At 42.0% G+C, this 14808-nt stretch overlaps 1 protein-coding gene and 1 long non-coding RNA gene across 19 annotated transcripts in view; one reads left to right on the forward strand and one right to left on the reverse strand.

Moving 5' to 3' along the window:
- FHOD3 (formin homology 2 domain containing 3) overlaps window positions 1-14808 on the forward strand; it is a 573780-nt gene that overhangs the window by 32529 nt on the left and 526443 nt on the right. The gene's annotated exons all lie outside the window — the stretch shown is intronic.
- LOC133365822 (uncharacterized) overlaps window positions 3887-14808 on the reverse strand; it is a 34525-nt gene continuing 23603 nt past the window's right edge. The window contains exon 3 of the long non-coding RNA XR_009758323.1: window positions 3887-3971. This is a non-coding gene — a long non-coding RNA (uncharacterized LOC133365822). The remainder of the gene's footprint in view (window positions 3972-14808) is intronic.

Genomic DNA, 14808 nt, shown 5'->3' on the forward strand with positions numbered 1-14808 from the left:
CGATGACCCAGTCAAGGAGAAGACAAGGATGAAACTTTTGAAAAGCAAATTGCCAATGTTTCAAGGAGGCATGATGTAGTCATGGGGGGGGGACTTCAATTACCCCGGTATCTGTTGGGAAACAAATTCTGCCAAACACTGCCCCTCCAAGAAATTCCTGACTTGTGTTGGAGATATCTTTCTCCTACAGAGAGTGGAGGAAGCAACTATAGAGGATCAACTGTCCTTGACTTGATTCTAACTAATAGAGATGACTTGATGAATGAAGTGGCAGTTATGGGAACTCTGGGGAAAGTGACCACATAATACTTTAGTTCTTTATTTTAAAGGAAACTAAAGGTGAGAGTAGTCATATGTGTACTCAGAAAAGCCGATTTTAATAAACTCAGAACAATGGTAAGTAAGGTTCCACGGCAAGCAATCTAAGGAGAAAAGGAGTCCAAGATACGTGGAAGTTTCTAAAAAAGAAGAAGAATAAATTCTAAAGACACAATGGCAAACAATTCCACAAAGAAAAAAAGGTGGAAGACAGCAGAAGCCTTCACAAAAAGCTTAGAGATTACCTGAAAATAAAAAATGGACACATACAGGAAGTAGAAGGAAGGCCAGGCCACAAAGGAAGAGTAAGAGTATAGGCAGGTAGCACGAATTGCAGGGATGGTGTCAGGAAGGCTAAAGCTGAGAATGAGCTGAGGTTAGGGAGAGGTGCCGAAAGCAATAAAAAAAAGCTTTCTTCAGGTACATCCATAGTAAAAGACAGAGAAAAGAAATGGTGGGACAGCTACTCAATGAGGATGGCAAAATGTTGACAAAGAAAAAGGCAGAAGTTCTCAATTCCTACTTTGACTCAGTGTTCTCCCAAAAGCGGGTCTGTGACCCTCCTGGCAAATGTGAAGTTGAAGGGACAGGATTGCAGGTTGAGATTGATAGACAAATGGTCAAGGAATACCTAATCACTATGAACAAGTTCAAATCTGCAGGGCCCGATGAATTACTTCCTAGACTATTGAAGGAACTGGCTGAAGAACTCTTGAACTGCTGTCTGTTTTCTTTGCGAAAAGTGCCGGATGACTGGGAACGCCTCTCCCAATATGAACCTACCCGTACACTGTGCTCAACATCTAAGGCCCTCCTCCGAGTGCCATCCCATCGAGAAGCTCGGAGGGTGGTGACCAGAACCAGGGCCTTTTCAGTGGTGCCCCCCGAACTGTGGAACAGTGTTTGTGATGAGGTGCGCCTGGCGCCGACGTTACTATCTTTTTGGCGCCAGGTGAAAACCTTTTTATACTCCCAGGCATTTTAAAGTGTATTTTAACTGTATTTCACTATTGTTTTGCATTTTGGATGTTGTTTGGTTCTTTTTTGTTTGTTTTTGGTTTTTGATTTATTGTATTTATTGTATTTTTACACTGTGCTTGTTTTATCTTTTATGTACACCGCCCAGAGAGCCTTCGGGCTTAGGGCGGTATATAAATTAAATTAAATAAATAAAATAAATAAAATAGGGTTAATGTTGTCCCTATCTTCAAAAAGGCCAAAAGGGAAGAACCGGGGCACTACAGACCAGAGCTTGGAAAAGTTACTTTTTTGAACTACAACTCCCATCAGCCCGATCCAGTGGCCATGCTGGCTGGGGCTGATAGGAGTTGTAGTTTAAAAAAAGTAACTTTTCCAAGCTCTGCTACAGGCCAGTCAGCCTGACATCAATCCCTGGGAAAACTCTGGAGGAGGTTATAAAGCAGTCAATCTGCAGGCACCTTGAAAACAACGCAGTGATTACTGGAAGCCAACATGGATTTATCAAGAACACATCCAGGCAGACTAATCTTATCTCACTTTTTGATTGGGTAGGCTCCTTCATAGACTGTGGGAATGCTGTGGACATTATATCTCAACTCCAGCAAAGCTTTTGACAAAGTGCCCCATGATATTCTGATTAGCAAGCTAGCTAAATGTGGGCTGGATGGAACAACTATCAGGTGGATCCACAGTTGGCTACAGAATCGTATTCAAAGAGTATTTCTCCATGGTTCCTTCTCAAACAGGGGTGGGGTACCACAGGACTTGGTTCTTGGCCCAGTGCTCTTCAACATTTTTATTAAAAACTTTGATAAGGGGGTTCTGAGAATGCTTATCAAATTTGCAGATGATACAAAATTGGGAGGGATAGCTAATAACCTGGAGGAGGACAGAAACAAAATTTAAAATGATCTTGATAGGCTGAAGCACTGGACTGAAAACAACAGAATGAAATTTAACAGGGATAAGTGCAAAATTCTACACCTAGGAAAAAGAAACCAACTGCACAGTCGTAAGATACTTGGCTCAGCAATACTACATGCAAGAAGGATCTTAGAATTGTTGATCATAAGCTGGATATGAGCCGACAGTGTGATGTGGCTACAAAAAAGGCAGTATGCCATTTTAGGCTGCATTAAGAGGAACATAGTTTCCAAATCACATGAAGTACTAGTTTCCTCTATTCGGCACTGGTTAGGCCTCATCTTGAGTACTGCATCCAGTTCTGGACACCACACTTTAAGAAGGATGCAGACAAACTGGAACAGATTCAGAGGAGAGCAATAAGGCTGGTCAAGGTACTGGAAATAAGAGAGAGACTGAAAGAATTGGGCATGTTTAGCCTTGAGAAGAGAAAACTGAGGGGAGATATGATAGCACTTTTCAAGTACTTGAAAGGTTGTCACCTAAAGCAGGCCCAGGTTCTCTTCTCAATCATTCCAGACTGCAGGACATGGAATAATGGTCTTAAGTCACAGGAAGTCAGATTTTGACTGAACATCAGGAAAACTTCCTAACTATTAGAGCAGTACGACAATGGAACCAATTACCTGGTAGGTGGTGGGATCTCCAGTACTGCAGGCTTTCAAGAGGCAGTTGGACAGCAACTTGGACAGCAATTTGGATTCCTGCATTGAGCAGGTTTGGACTTATGGGCCCCTTCCAACTCTACTATTGTATGATTCTAAGATTCATTCTGTCTGTCTGTCTGTCTGTCTGTCTGTCTGGAGGTCTGGAGGTCTGGAGGTCTGGAGGTCTGGAGGTCTGATGTGGGGCAGTGGATCTCAGTGACTGGATGTTTACACTGTACCTTTGTCTGTATTCAATCTGAATAGTTATAAATAAATTTAAACAGTACAAAGTGCCTTAAGCTTCCAGTGACTTGTCTCCAAAGGAAACCGAATCTAGATAAACACTAAACCCTTTCTCAGTGCTCAGAAAGTGGGGGACTGTAAGATAGATGATATAGATCAGTTTGGTCTGTTTTACAAACTTAATTAAGTGTTGCGCCCCAGGCGCAAGAGGAGTTAGCTCAGGGAGAGGAGTCAGATGAGGACGAGGTCCCTGGGAGCATTGAAGAAAGGGGGAGCGCACTCAGCCCGCAGACTCCATCGGCCAGCCCCCCCATCGAGGCAATTCCTGCTCCACCTGTGAGCCCCCCGCCTGAGCCATTGGGAAGCGACCCCTTGCATGCACCAACCACACCCCCACAGGAATCCCCGCCTGGCACTTCAAACGCTTCCCCACCAACCAGCTGCCCGCTCCCTGAAGCCGAGCCATCACCTAGCGAAGCCCTGCTGTTAGATGGACCATTGGAGGCTCACCCCCCCACGTGAGACGGTGCGAGGAAAGGGACCTTGAGAAGGTGGAACTTCAGAGGAGCCGTTGTTTATGGGGAAAGACCTTCCCTACTTAAGCAGGTGCCCGCCCAGGTTCTAGTGCTGATTCAACTCTTTCTACAAGCTGCAGAGACTGTTTAGGTAGCTTAGCTAGGGAAAGTAGTGAGCCAGAGTAGACAGGTTTATGAAATGCACTGCTTTGGATGTAACCATCACCCCAATAAAATGTGAATTGAACTAAGCCTTGCCTCCGTCTTGTGTCTTGGGCTCTGGGCAGGACACCAAGAGAATCAGGATGTCTGCTCCAGATCCACTTTTTAAGCTTGTTTTTGCCTACAAGAAATAAATAAAAGTATAAAATTTTAACAAAGAAGTTTACAAAAACTTAAACAAAATACACAATTTCAACGAAGAAGTCAGTCCTTAAAAATTGCTAATAAAAAGTGTAAAAAACCCAACCCCCTTTTGTTCCCCACATGAACAGCATTCCTTGTTGTTGTTCCTAACCTATTTTCAAAATAATTCTAAGACCGATAGCAAAAGTGGTAGTTAAAATGTTACAAGCTTATTCCAGCAAGATCTTCCAAGTTCTGAGAAATGGTTTCAATGATAGCTTATGTGTGTAATAACAGGTCTGAGGGCCTAGCAACACTCACTCATGTTTCTTTTACCTCCAGATTAGCAATGTGCTGTACATGGAACTGATCTTGAAAATTATTTGGGCTTCTGGGAGCACATTACACCTGTGCTCTGATGTTTAGACTTGCTGTCATAACCTATAAAGTTCTAAATGGCTTCAGCCAAAGATGGTTTAGAGATTGCTTTTTTCCTCTGTGACAATTTCAGTCAAGTCTAATTGTGATCCCTGATGGGAAAATATGCTCTGTGTGTCAGTTGTTGCCAATGAGAGGCTCTTGGGGTCTCTTCTCACTGCTTGCAATTCCTCCCCATACATACATCCACATTTTTAACTGAGGATTTGTGAGGATATAATACATTTGTTAGTCTTTAAGATGATACAAAACTCTGTTGCATTCAGAACTTTTTGGCTTGGAAAATGCCCTATGCATGCTAACGATAATGAACACAAGCAGCATGTCTTTGCTCACATGGGGTTGATTTTTCTAATGATGTGCTGTGATGGAAATCTAATATGTGCATTCCACACCCCTGTCTGCCACTAAAGCATTGTTAAAATAGACTAGAGTTTTCACTGTTCACTGAGTCTGCAGAAGGCTGCTGAAACTTATTTTATCAGTTTCTCCATGCTTCTCCCAGGTGGCTGCAAAAGTGAGGGCAAATTGCTGTCCATTTCACCAGTAACAGATAGTAAGTGTATGTGTTTGTGTGCTCTGCAGGTAACAAGGGCAACAGTTGTAATAGTAACAGAAACAGTGGGATGCTCTTGGGCATGCCTATTATATAGATAGCTACAGTACAAAATAAACTGCTGTATATAATGCAACATTTAATACACAATATGAGAAAAATAATGCTCCAAGACTCCGAGTATTAAAATATATACATCACACTGAAATATAAAGAGATACATATGATAAAGGACAGTTGTATGTAAGAATAAGATAGTAATGTTACCATGATTGATGCAAAGTAGCTGAAAATTATCATGATAAATGATAAACCATATGCATGTAGAAAAAATTCTACAGTAGCGTGCAAGGATATCAAATAAACCATTGACTGATAACACAATGTAAACAAGATCCTCAGAGATGTGAGATCTCATTGTTTGTGTTGTCCAGAATACATCCTCCTACCTTTAAAAAAAACCCCAAAACTATCTGCCTTGGGTGCATTTTCCATTTTGCACAGATCCCAACATTCCATCTGACAGTATGAGAGACAAGCTGGCAAAGGGAGTGTTCTGTAATCTTCACCTCATCTGATAAATAAAAGTTAAGAGATCACCTTCATGTCTGCCTCAGAGTCTTTTAGATGCTGGGATGGTGATGATCTAGCATAGTCCCCTGGCTGTTGTAGACTCACCCCTGCATCATCGGAAAGGCTCATGAGCAGGCAGAGGAGTGATTGTCGAGTGAATTATGGATGCAGTTCCAGATCCTGAAATCCACTCCACAGTTTTGGGGAAATGGATTGAATTTATTCTGCTCTTTACCAAAACAGAACTGGGAGCTTCTGCTTATCCCTAATTATAATCTCTGCACAATTCATTCTGAATATGATGTATACACAGGGACCAAAGAGAAGCATTCTCAGTGGTCCCTGCGCCTTCCTTCCCCTCCCCCAAATTATGGAATTTACTCAGATGCAACATTGTTAAGAGTTTCTTGTTTGCTCTTCCTTTTGGAGTTCAGGGTTACACTGAAATGAGGAACAAAATTTCGTTGAATTTGAATGTTTCCTTGAAGTTACTTTATGAAAATTTTGTTCCAGTTCCCCTATAGTTATAAACTTGTGGCAAAAACAATAGGTTGTAGCTAACTAAGCCACACTCAGAGTAGACCAATTAAAACCAGTGAACAAGTTAGTAATGCCCATTGATTCATTGGGTCTACTCTGTGTGTGACTTAACTGAATGCAACCCAATTGCTTTTGTTTCATATTTATTTATTGTAGCTTAAGCCACAGGCCTTTGCTAGAAACAATCTTTGATGTCTAGTTTGAATTCTGTAATTAGGATTTGAAGAAGAGGAGGAGTCCGGAATACATAGAGAGCCTTTAGAATACCTTGAAAGTGTATCTGGACCATAAAGACATCATGATATTTGCCCTTTTCTTTAGCAGTTTGTTTACAAGAGTCACCTTGTGACCAAGGTGATTCCTACTTGTGCATTATGTTCTCCAGGCTTAGCCTGATTAACATCAAGATGAGGTGCTAAATCTCTCTCTCTCTCTCTCTCTCTCTCTCTCTCTCTCACACACACACACACACACACACACACACACACACACACACACACACACACACACACACAACACACACACGCACACGCACACACACACACATGGGGTGAACGCTGACATTTATTAAACTGACTCCATACATCAGCTTAAACAGAAATCCCATCAGGCAGCCCAAAGTGCTATCTTTGCAGCACATAGAGGAAACAACAATTGTCTAAAATATTTCACATACCAATTCTGTCCTAAATTCTAAAAATTATTTATTGTTTAGCTGATGTAACTGCAAAACATAAGAAAATAAGTAACAGATTTTATGTTTAATGTGGGTGCATTTTATTGTTCATTACAGTATCTAAGGAAAAATAGAAATGAAGTCAGAGTGGGGCCATAGTTTGGTTATGAAACACTGGCTTAAGTACATGTCAAGGACTTGGGTTCAGTGTCGAGCATCTCCTCTAAAAAGGATCTTAAGTAGCAGGATTTGGGAAAGATTTATTTATTTATTTATTTTATTTATTTCATTTTTAAACCGCCCATAGCGAATAGCTCTCTGGGCGGTGAACAAAACAAGATTAAAATACAATATTACAATAAAATTACAATAAAATCAGCAACAAGTTAAACGAAAAAAAAATTAAAAAAATTAAAGATGTTGGAGAGCTGCTGCCAATCTGAGTTGTCACTACTGGCTAGTTGGATCAATGGTCTGGCTTGGTACAAGGCAAATTCATGTGTTCATATGATTGAGAGGGAAAAGCAAAACTGACAGATCTACTAATATCATGCCTATGCGATTCAATTTGTTTGTTTGTTTATTTGTTAATGTAGCACCATCAGTCTGCATGGTGCTTTATGAAGTGTAAGAGAAAGTCACTGCAATGAAAAGCTTTAAATCTATAATTCAGTATGGAGGAATAAAAGAGGAATGAAATGGAGGTAAGAGTAAATAAGGGGAGAATGTGCAGTTATTTCAGTTACCCTTACAGTAGAGCTTGGGAACCAGGGTTTTTTGTTTGTTTGTCATAGGCTTCATTGAAAAAGTGGATTCTCAGGAGGAATTTGAAAGAAGTAAGAGAAGCAACAACACACATCTGTTCTGGGAGGCAGATCCAGGTATATGGGACAACAAGGGAGAAATGGTGTATTTTGAGGGAGCAGGAGATCCTTGGATTGATTGATTGAGTTTATTACGGTACAAAGACCAGTTAGGAGATCCTTGGATGGCTGGGAGTGATGAAGCTGGAAGATCAAAGGTCACAAACAGGGATATTTTGGGATCTAGGAGTAGAGAGAGAAGGCCATGGAGTACTTTAAAAGTAAGGACAAGAAGACTGTGCTAGATATATGGCGAAACAGAAAGCCAGAACAGAGATAGGACTGTATTGTTGAATATGAGGAACGAGAGGAAGAGAAGAATCAAAGATAAGGCCAAGACTGTGTGACTGTTTAATACAGTAAATCCTGAGATTATTGATGGGTGAGGAGAGCATACAAGGAGAGTAGGGCTTGGGAAGAAAGACTGAACATGTTGAGCTTGACATAACAAGGAATAAACCAAGTGAAAATGTGAGCAAGGCAATTGGAGAAGCAGGATTGGATGTGCATTGAGGGACATTCTGCTTTTTATAATCTTGAATGCCATAGCTGTGTTGAAAGATCCCAATTTCCTCCCTCCATGTCACCCAGATTAATTTTGAATATCTGATTTCAGTGGATTCTGAAAATCAATGTTAACTTAATTTCCACGACACTTGAATTAGTATTTGTTGATAGTGCATTAGAAGTAGACCTGGGACAAATCTGTGAGTTGCACTGATTCTAATGTGAGGGCGTTAAACATCAATTTTTAAATCGGTGGAACTCTAAGCTGGTTTTGCCTGAGCTGGCTGAATCACAGTTGAACCAGGATGGAGGACTTATAACAGTGCATCTCCAGCTGTGCTAGCATGAGGGACTTCAGCCAGTGTAGCCCTGCCTAAGCCCAGGCTCAGCCTGCTCAACCGGAGATCTCCCTTTTCCAAACCACCATCATCCCAGCAGATCTTGGGTTTGGATTGCTTCCCTAGTGAGCTTTATAGTTCAGTGAGGATTTGAATCTGAGCCTAATCCTCTGTTTGCAACACCGGGGTGGGCAGAGGGTAATTTGTGGTCTTGCGGGAGATCTCTGGGTGATTTTTAATAGAACAGCAAGGGGTTCTGACTACCAATTGTTTAACAATAGCAACAACAAAATTACTTTTCCCACCTAAATTAGGCTGCTGAAGTTAAGAGAGCTAATCAGACTTAGACTTTTACTTAAAGGACTATGAACTTAGTTCAGTTCTGGTACTGAAAATAAATTACTAGGTTTCAAATTGTAATTGTATGTCTTTTGCACCTGGCTCTGGTTGGTAGATCTTGGGCCTTACTTAAAAAAAGAAAGAAAGAAATCCAAAAATCTCAAGGTCTCCTACTTCTGCACTATGCCATCCTGGCTTTCAGAAATAACTCCTGAATGTAACATTGGTATTGTTCTAGTGCAGAGATTCTCCTACTTTCTACCATTCCAAGGGCCCATTTTAGATAGTGGAAAATCACTGAGGTCCACCAGTCATGAAATGGTGGTGTAGGGGTAGAGCTCATCACAACATGGTGGCTGATGGAGGCATAGTTTGGCATAATCAGCTGGCAATTACTGGCATTTTCTACTGATGTTTAATCCATCTTTGGAAATTGCTAAAGTCTTTGCCACAGCATTTTCCTTGTGGTAAGGAGCTCCATAGTTCAGCTTTCCACAAACTAAGTACAGATATTTGCTCTGGAAGCATTGTGATTCATCCTCCCCATTTTAGGCAGAATTTGCTGATCCAAAGACTCTTTAACTGGAGAAGGCTTTATCTTTTATATTTTTCTCTTCCCGTTCCTACATGCCTCTCAAAAGTAACTTTATACCCAGCTCCTGTAATTTCTTCTCTCATTCTTTCATATTCAACTTGTTCCTTATTTACCCTCCCTGGTCATTTTATGTTCAGTTTTTCCTCCTATAGCAGCTTTCATCTCTTACCACTTCCGTTCTTTTCCTGATTTATTTATATATTATAAATAAATTATACCTTTTATCTCACTTTCTAATTTCCTTCAACACCTCCTCTGGCCCCTTTCCTCTCAAAGAAAGGAGACTTCCCTTCCCTCACCCACCCCCCATGTACTTTTCTCTCTGCTGTCTACCTTTCTCAGAATGCACGGAGTTGCTAGTGCTAGCATTAGTCCACCCAAAAGGCTGTGACATGCCTAGGGGACAAGGCAGGTAAGTGAGGAGGCACTGGGCAGGCTGTGGCACTGAGGTCCACTGGTGGGCCCTGGCCCTTTGATGGAGAATCACAGTTCTAGTGGTATCCAGATATTGCCTCTTGATCCTGTTTGGGGGAACATGTCCCAGTTACATAGCTTGTCTTCTGCATTTGGCTTCCCTCATGCAAAGTAGAGACATTCAGCATCAAAGGCAGAAATTTTGTAGTATTATATATTACCTTTCTTCTATCCTTAGAAAATGTGTATGAAATTCTAACATTCAGAGAGAGAGAGAGAGAGAGAGAGAGAGAGAGAGAGAGAGAGAGATGCCTAACTAGTGAAAACACTATGCATTTTTATCTTCATAGGCAGGGAGTAGTTCCATTGAACAGTTCTGTTTGTGAAGAGATTATTCTTACAAGGATTTGGAGCCTAAAATACTATTGTGTTTTGATAGTATTTGTGATTAAGTATTTATATGAATGGGCCCTTAATCTGTAAAGCACTTTAAGGCTGGAAACCAGCCATAAAAGTCATAACATGTAGGCATTAATTTGATAACTACTCATATACAAATAACCCTTCCACATATAAATTTTGGTAGTGAGCCACTGATGTGTACTTAAATTTTATGTAAGCTGGTGCTCTGTATGTGAGTGTATTTGCTTTTGAATTAGCTTTTTGTGACATGCCAGTTATTTTTCTTTGATAGATATTTAATATAGGAGATTAATTAGGGAATGTTGTTGCCTCAGAATTTTAGCACTGCTGTAAAAACAGATGTAAAGTGCTCTAAATTTGGAGCTTGGAGTTGATGAAGCCTTGCTTTCAAGCCTTTCTCTGCAACTGTGGGAGACGTTTAAGAGGTGCTGTTGTGAACAGTGCAAATAACTAGAGGTTTAACAAACGTTCCCACTGCTTGGCAAGGCCCTTTCTTCAAGGCTAGGCTGAGCAGATGCAGTTTAAAAATTGTGAGGAAGCCTTTTTATTCTTCCCAGTCAGCTCAGAGCTGTGGTGGACAAATTCCTGAGTGTAGGAATGGGAAGCATCCCTTTTGACATCTGGAGTGGGAGCCTGTATGAATGACCTGGGTAAAAATGAGGGATAAACCCAGTGATATGCATTAAGCTGTTTGTCCACAGATTTGAGAATAGTTTGTCATTCACGTCCACTCAGTTGGAAAAGTCACACACATACCCAGCCCAGAAAAAGAGCAGAAGAAATGTTGAGGTCCATTCTGTCTGCCTGACTGATATAATTAATAGGCTCAGATTAAGGCCTGTATTGCACCCCAGACAGACATGTGCGCGCACACACAAAGAAAAGTATGTTATATAGGAAAAATTAGTAAATACCTTAGTAGAATATCAACTTCTAAGCTTTCCTGGAAGCAAAACATTCTGAACCTAGTCATGTGTCACATGCCTGTAGAGCTCTCATGTGCTGAAATAGAGAGGGTTTGTGCTACTTGTTGCTGTCATATTGTGTGCCTAGGTTAGATCTTTTCCTCACAAGTCTTCCTGCTTAGGGGATGGGGCTAGCTTGGGCATGTGTGGTTAGGGGCAGCCAACAGCGCAGCTGCTCTGCTACTTGACGACATGATTGTCCTGCATGTGGTTAACACATTAATATGGCTTACTACATAATCAAATGGTACATTCATTTTCAAAACTCTTTCAAAAGACATTAGCATCAGTACTTTCAATCTACTATTCAACTGTGTTGATCTGAAAATGGAAATGGACTGCCTTCAAGTCAATCCCGACCTATGAACAGGGTTTTCATGGTAAGCAGTATTCACAAGCCAGCCCCTTTCTTGTCTGCAAATGCCAGCTGGGGGGCAACTGGGCTCCTTGGGACTATGCAGCTTGCCCACTGCTGCACAGGTGGCAGGGCATGTAGCCCCTGAGCCACTCACTGTGGGGGTGATCTTTAGCTGGCCCTTGACACCCAGGAGACACGAGCGGGGATTTGAACTCACAGACTCTGGACTCCCAGCCAGGCTCTCCTCCCCACTGTGCTATAAGGTGGTTTTTATCAGCAACAATTTGGAAAATTACTGAGAATTTGCAATTTGTAGAGAAGGTGTATGTGACATGGCAGAAACAAAGTACTTGATGCATGTGTGACATTTTGAAGGTGACTCTAGGATGCTGATGGGCTTCTTGAGACTATGGGTCCTGGACTGCAGCCCATACAGCCCATGCCTTAACCTGGTGTTGATCATTATTCTTGTTGTTATGTGTCTTCAAGTCGATTTTGACGTATGGCGACCCTATGAATCAGCGACTTCCAAAAGCATCTGTTATAAACCACCCCGTTCAGATCTTGTAAGTTCAGATCTGTGGCTTCTTTTATGGAATCAATCCAACTCTTGTTTGGCCTTCTTCTTTTTCTACTCCCTTTTGTTTTTCCCAGCATTATCGTCTTTCCTAGAGAATCGTGTCTTTTCATTATGTGTCCAAAGTATGATAACCTCAGTTTCATCAATTTAGTGTCTAGTGATAGTTCTGGTTTAATTTGTTCTAACACCCAATTTTTCTTTTTCACGGTCCATGGTATGCGCAAAGCTCTCCTCCAATACCACATTTCAAATGTTTATTTTTCTCTTATCCACTTTTTTTCACTGATAATTATTATTTATTAAATTTATATCCCGCCCTTCCTCTCAGGAGCCCAGGGTGGCAAACAAAACCACTCTAAAACATCTTAAAAACAGACTTTAAAATATATTAAAACAAAACATGTTTAAAAACATAATAAAGCAAAACATCTTTAAAACTCTTTTTTAAAAAGCTTTAAAAACATCTTAAAAAGCAATTCCTACACAGACCGGGATAAGGTCTCTACTTAAAAGGCTTGTTGAAAGAGGAGGGTCTTCAGTAGGTGCCAAAAAGACAACAGAGATGGTACCTGTTTAAGGGGAGGGAATTCCAAAGGGTAGGTGCCATTATGCTAAAGGTCTGCTTCCTATGTTGTGCAGAATGGGCCTCCTGATAAGATGGTATATGCAGGAGGCCCTCACCAGCAGAGCATAGTGATCCACTGGGTATTTAAGGGATAAGACAATCTTTCAGGTATCCTAGTCCCAATCTGTATAGGGCTTTGTACACCAAAACCAGAACTTTGAAGCTTGCTTTGTAGCTAATGGGCAGACACTGCAATTCTTTCAGCAGTGGGGTGACATGTTAATGGTGCCCTGCCCCAGTGAGCAGTCGTGTCACCGTATTTTGCACCAGCTGCAGCTCCCGAACCAACTTAATGGGCAGCCCTACATAGAGCGCATTACAGTAATCCAGCTGGGAGGTTACCAATGCATGGACAACAGTGGCCAGCCTATCCTGGTCCAGAAAGTTGTCTTACCAGCCAAAGCTGGTAAGAGACATTCCTAGCCACTGAGGTCACCTGGGCTTTTACAAGGATGGATCTAGAAGCACCCCAGATTGCAAACCTGTTCTTACAGAGGGAGTACAACCCCATCCATAGGAGGCAACTGACCAGTTATCCAAACTTGGGAACCACCAACCCACAGTGCCTCCATCTTGCTAGGAGTCAGACTCAGTTTATTGGCCTCCATCCAGCCCACCACAGAGTCCAGGCACCAGTCCAGGGCTTCCGCAGTTTCTCCCAATTCAGATGTTACAGAGAAATAGAGCTGGGTATCATCAATGTACTGCTGACACCTCATCCCAAATCTCCTGATGATCACTCCCATAGATGTTAAACAGCATTGGGCACAAGTTCGTACCCTGTGGTACCCTAAAGTACAACAGGGGGCCGAAAGACAATCACCTAATACTGTTCTCTGAAAATAACCCTGGAGATAGGATCAGAACCACTGTAAAACAGTGCCTCCAATACTCATCTCACCAAGTCGACCCAAAAAGATACCATGGGCAATGGCATCAAAAGCCACTGAGAGACCAAGTAAGAATAACAGGGACATACTCCCCCTGTCCTTCTCCTGATAAATGTAACCTATCAGGGCAACCAAGCCTGATGTAGTCCCATAACCAGGCCTGAACCCAGATTGGAATGGGTCAAGATAATCTGTTTCATCCAAGAGTACCTGCAGTTGCTGTGCCACAACCCTTTCGATCACCTTCCCTAAAAAGGGGGTATTTGCGACCAGGTGGTAGTTGTCACAAACTAGTGGGTCCTCAAACCCCCTCGGCAAGCTTTAATAAGCCAAGAAGGGCAAGGGTCCAGGGACACGTTGCTGGCCACATCAACGCAAGGACCTTGTCGGTGTCATCAGGCTGCATCAACTGAAACTGATCCCAAGAAGTTGCAGTAGATGTTGCGCTGGACACCTCATAGTAGATTACAGTAGATGTGGATGGGGCATCAGGATTGCTACGGAGACAAGCAACTTTACCATCAAAGTGCCTTGCAAACAATTCACATTGGGCCTCCGAAGGATCTAAAACTCCATTTCCTGGAGTTGATGTAAACAGATCCCTGGCAATATGGAAAAGCTCTAATGGACAGCTACTTGAGGATGTGGTGGAGGCAGAGAAGTGGGTTTCCTTTGTTGCTCCCATTGCCAAACATTAGGTATGGTTATGATGTTTTACTTCTGCCGGATGTTCCTCACAGTATGTCTTTTTCCACTTGACTTTAGCCATCTTCCAGCCTGTTTCATTGCCCATAGATCACAAGGTGCCAACTGGGTTCCCCAATGCTGGAGAGGGCGCTCAGGGGCAACCGAGTTAAGCCCACTGTGTCTCTTTCCAAAGGGCTTCAACAGGGTCACCTGCTCTATCTACTGGGAACTCTCCCAGGGCATTCAGGAATCCAGTGGATTCCATTAATCTCTGGGAGCGGACCATCTTAATCTGTCTTAATTAATTAGGCTCCTTGCTGACTTGCAGCATCCATCAGCCAAGTACCGTGCAGCTGGGAGCTGGAGAAAGATAGGTGACAAGATCCCTTCATTGGCCAGGTGAAGCTAATTTTATTTTATAGTGCTTGTGTTAGCTATCCTGGAATTAACTTTCAGAATGGATATAAA

The sequence above is a fragment of the Rhineura floridana genome, chromosome 11 (assembly GCF_030035675.1).
Source record: "Rhineura floridana isolate rRhiFlo1 chromosome 11, rRhiFlo1.hap2, whole genome shotgun sequence".
Classification (NCBI taxonomy): Eukaryota; Metazoa; Chordata; class Lepidosauria; order Squamata; family Rhineuridae; genus Rhineura; species Rhineura floridana.